The following is a 5,465-nucleotide window of genomic DNA, read 5'->3' as shown; positions in this document are numbered from 1 at the left end:
AAGAAATTTTCCCCTGTCCTGCTGAAAACGTGCACCTCAGATTGGGACTTGAACCCACGTGCCAGGACACGAACCCGGCCAAAACCCACAGTTTTCCAACTGAGATCACACACCTGGTTTCAGGACGTAATGAAGCTCAGGTTCTTTATGTCTCATGGCAGAAAGAATTCAGTGAGAGACAAAGTGATAGGTAAGAAGTGGATTTATTTAGAGAGAAACACACTCCACAGACTGAGCGTGGGCCATCTCAGAAGGTGAGACCGGCCGGTGTACGTTTTTATAGATGATAAAATATATGTGCTCTAAGTTTAAGTAATTTTGTCTGAAGTCACCCCATTTAGTAAGTCAGTTGTTTTAAACTCCAGATCTGATAATTCCAACATCCCTGCCATGTCTGGTTGATGCTTGCTCTGTGTCTTCACCTTGTGTTTTTTGCCTTTTCGTATGCCTTGTGATTCTTTCTTGATAGCCAGACATGATGTACTGAGTGAGAGAAACTGATGAAATAAACCTCAGCAATCTGGTGGTGGGGCGTGGGGGGAGGGAAAGTGTTCTACGGCCCGAAGATCAGCTCTCAGCCTTTCATCGTGCCTATTCCTCTGGGTCAGTTAGGCTCCAATAATACCCAAGCAGGTTAGGCTGTGGTTAACTAGTTTCCGCTATGGGGAAGCTCTTGTTAAGAAGAACAGAGTGTTCTGGTGCATTTCAAAATAGTCCCACACCACCGCCCCCAGAAGCATCAGGGGATTTTTCTTCTATGTTTACTGCGGATACCTGGTTGATCTCCTGGAGGTAAATCTCACAGTATTGTGGGGTCCCTCTATGACTGCTGTTAACTCTCAGACTTGTCCACACTGAGCCTCCAGCAATTCACCGATGACAGTTCAGGTTTTCCAACTCCAGCACTGGTTCCCGCGGCAGTTTCTCCTCTGAGTCTCTGCTCCAGTAAGCTGCAGCTCTCTGACTTCGCTGTCTGTCTCTCCAGTCTTAGAGGCAGCAGTTTGTCCTTTGTCCTCCCCTCTACAGATCCCAGGACTGTTGTTGATTTTTCAATCAGTTCAGCTTTATACTTGTTGTTAGTTCAGGTGGTGACTTCAAAGCTCCTCACATGCAGAACGAGAAACCAGAAGTCCCCTAGTTTTTTTTTTTTAATAATCTTTATTTTGACTTTAAAAGTAGAGACTGGGCTTCCCTGGTGGCGCAGTGGTTGCGCGTCCGCCTGCCGATGCAGGGGAACCGGGTTCGCGCCCCGGTCTGGGAGGATCCCACATGCCGGCGGAGCGGCTGGGCCCGTGAGCCATGGCCGCTGAGCCTGCGCGTCCGCTCCGCAACGGGAGAGGCCACAGCAGAGGAAGGCCCGCATACCACAAAAAAAAAAAAAAAAAAGAAAAAAAAAGTAGAGACTGTGAACTATAGAAAATTAGAAATACAGACAAGGAAAGGTACAAAAATAAAAATATAATATTCCCATCACCCAGACTGATCATTTTTAATACCTTAGTATATATTCTTCCTGTTTTTCTCAATTGATATATGCCTTTCATATACATATTTATCTCATCTAATTCTCAAACCATATTTAAATTTCTCTAATTGTCCCCAAAAGGAGCATCACACTAATTTGTCAACCTAGGACTACACATACCAAGTAGGCATTCTGTCACTTAAGTCTCTGTTCTAGAATACTGATAATTGAAGAACCTGGGACAGTTTTCCAACTGCCTCAGAGTGATTGTGCCTGCCAGTATCGTGCTGGCATAACAGTCTGAGCAGTGATGTCCTCCAAAGGAGCAGTTGGTGAAGGCAGCAAAAGAGGTGGTGCAGCATCTAGAAGGTTGCCCTGATGTGGACCACAGGTAAATTGTTATGGCAGACCTCTCCCCACAGGAAATTTTCTGAGAACTTGGAGAGCCACTAAATGAGGACTAAAAATCTCTCAAGTGGAAGGAACCTTATCAAATATTGTTATAAGCCTCATCAACACTTTGCTTTAATATCCAGTAGACATTCTACTGGTAGCTGGACCCCACAGAGAGCTCACCTCTTCCTTTGAACCAAAATTATCATCTACTTCAGGGCAGTAATGCATCTTACCCTTGGGAACAGCCAGGTGTAGCAGTTAACTTTCTGTGTTGAGTGAAGATACCTCTATGTTAATAGACATCTAGGCTCAAGTTCAAATTCAGTCGTGTCTGAGAGAGAAGTACTAGCTCACTTGTGAAATTACATACGACATTAAAAGAAATGCTCCTTGACAGCCTTCAGGTGCAGGTTTGGGTACTGGCTGCAAGTGCCTGGGGAGCACAGTGCACCCACCACACAGATGTAGGAGGCTGGATCGCTGAGCTGGGCGGCTGTGATGTGCAGGGAGCTGTGCTTGGCACTTGCATCCAGAGTGGCTGTGTACCATCCGTTCGATTTTTTGCTGTCACTGTAACTCATGATTATCAGGGAAACAAGACCTCTCCCAGTGTCCTGTTTGTACCACCTTAAATTGCCAAAGGGGCTCACTGTATAATTGCATTGAAACGTGCAGTTCTGTCCCTCCAGGACCGTCAGGGATGGAGGACTCTGTTCCACTTGGTTTTTGCCACTCACCCCTATTCAAAAAGCAGAGAGAGATCTGAGAGATAGATCCATCCATTTTTAATGCTTTCTAATTTGCATCCCTTCCTCCTCTCCAAAATGAATCCCAGGTGAACCATAAAATGACCCCATATTCTTCCCTCCTCCCATCCCAATGCAATACACCTTTACTGAAAACCTTTAAAAATGTTCCCTGGACTTCCTGTGTCAACCTGGCTAAAACTCTTCATTAACTTACAACAAAAATGAAGCCACAAAACCACTAGGGAGGTCCTCACATGCTTCTCCATTCTTCTGCACTGGGCTGTCCCCCAAAACTGACTTGTCTGTTCAACATCTTTTATTTCTTACATTAACAAAGGGATTCTCAGGGAGTATGCTTAGCCAATCAGAGACTACATGCCTAATCAGTCAAAGACCAGGTTTCGTTACTTTATACTCAATCATACCTACAGGCAGGGCCAATGCAAACACTGCCATCTTGGGGTCAGAGCTACAGTTGCTCAAAACCTCTGCTTAGGCTTCTTGCTAAGTTTCTTCCTCCCTATTTTCAATCTAAGACAGAATATAAGCCCCTACAATTCTCTGTAAGCACAGTAGTTTAGTACATAAAACATATGTTTGAAAACCCCAGTATGAATTCTGGCTGTATTGGATAGGAGGGTTAAGCCTCAGCTTTCTCATCTGAAAATATGTGTAGTAACTCTTACCTGACTATTTCTGAAAGATTTGAAAGACATGATGCAGGCCATGAGCAAGATGGCAGAGGAGGAAGCCCTAGCTCTCTTTCCTACACAGACATGGATTTAACAATGATATTAGCACCGAAATACCTTGAAGAGAAATTCAGAATCCAGCTAAAAGTAAAAGCACTCAAGGAAGCACCAACTGAGAGCAGTCACATTTACAGGGGTAAGAAGAGAATTTCACTTTACCCGCATCAGTCCCTCAGCCATTTCAAGATAGCTCAGTACTAAGAAGATAACCAATGCCCGTGATTTCCCCCATGGGGGAGGGTAATGATACTGGAGCTTGCACCTGACGTCCAGTCCTCTCAGGGCACCCTCTGTGGGGTGGTTTTCTATCTTATCTCATACCAAGTACAGAATGACAGGCAGAGAGCAATCCCTTGAGACAGTAAGAAACACAGGAAAACGGAGGATGTCTCCTTTACTGCCAGTTCTTCTCTGTGGAATTGGAAAAGCAGAACTGAGGTTTTTCCTCCACAGGGGGAGAAGAAAGCGGGGCGGGGCGGGGGGGCGGGCGGGGAGAACTGGCCTTATTCCTAGCATTTCAGAGTGCTCTCTGTAGAGCTGGTTTCTATCTCCCTGCATTCAGCACCCAAGTGCTGAATGACCAGCAGAGCTTGGTCCCTCGGGACAGTAAGAAACAAAGGAAAGTGAGGGTATCATTCTACGATTAACACTGCCCTGCAAGATTGGGAATAAGTGCAGAACTGGTTTTACCTCCACAAGGAAGGGAATGAAGTGAAGGGGGCCTTATGCCTGATAATTCAAAGCACCCTCCATGGAGCCAGTTTCTATCTCATGCTATACTTAGCACTGAATGACTGGCAGAGCTTGGTCCCTGGAACAGCTAGCAGCAAAGAAAAAGGAATGCTGTGGTATTACAGCTAGTACTGCTCTGCAAGGTGGGGAAAAGCACAGAACTGAGGTATTTCCTCCAAAAGAGAGGACTGGAACTCAAGGGGTCCCTGTTCAACCTTACAGTGCACTCCCAGTTCTGGTCTCTATCTTGTCTCATATTTAGCACTGCTGATAGAAGAATGTCTCCTCTGGTCAAAACCAGACCATAAATACGGGGAGAGGTACCTGCTTCTTCAAATGCTCAGACAACAAAGCAAATCTACAAGGTGCATAAAAAATCAAGAAAACATGATACAATCAAAGTCAGGAAATATATCTCCAGTAACCAATTGAAACGGAAATCTGTGAATTACCTTACAAAGAATTCAAAACAATCATCTTCAAGAAGATCAATGAGTTACAAAAGAACACAGAGAGACAACTAACTGAAATCAGGGAAACAATACATGAACAAAGTGAGAAGTTCAACAAAGACATAGAAGACATATAAAGGAAACAAACAGGAATACTGAAGCTGAAGAACACAATGCTGAACCGAAAAATTCCTTAGAAGGGTTAAAATCAGACTTGATCAAGCAGAAGAAAGACTCAGGGAATGTGAAGAAAAGTCACTAGTCAGAGGATCAAAAGAAAAAAGAAGAAAAAAGAGTGAAGAAAGCCTGAAGGACTTATGGGAATTCATAACATCATAAGAGACTACTATGAACAATTACATGCCAACAAATGGGATAACCTAGAAGAAACAGACAAATTCCTAGAAATACACAACATACCAAGGCTGAATCATGAAGAAATCAATAATTTAATTTGAACAGAACAATAACAATTTGGGAGATTGATTCAGTCATCAAAAACCTCCAGAAAAGAAAAACCCAAAACCAGATGTCTTCACTGGTAAATTCCACTGAATATTTAAAGAAGAGTTATCCACCAGTTCTTTTCAAACTTTTTCCAAAAATTGAAGAGGAGAGAACACTTCCAAACTCATTTTAAGAGAACAGCATTATCCTGACACCAAAACCAAATAAAGACACCACAAGAAAAGAAAATTACAGGCCAACAACTCTGATGTATATAGATGCAAAAATCTTCAACAAAATTATGTTTAAACTGAAATCCAAAGCATATTAAAGGGATTGTACACCATGCTCAAGTGGGATTTATCCCTGGGATGCAAGGATGGTTCAAAATATGCAAATTAGTAAATGTATGTGATATACTACATGAACAGAATGAAGGATAAAAATCATATGATCATGCAGAAAAACACTT

The sequence above is a fragment of the Physeter macrocephalus genome, chromosome 11, assembly GCF_002837175.3.
Source record: "Physeter macrocephalus isolate SW-GA chromosome 11, ASM283717v5, whole genome shotgun sequence".
NCBI classification, from domain to species: domain Eukaryota; kingdom Metazoa; phylum Chordata; class Mammalia; order Artiodactyla; family Physeteridae; genus Physeter; species Physeter macrocephalus.
Note: the sequence above shows the minus strand (reverse complement) of the source record.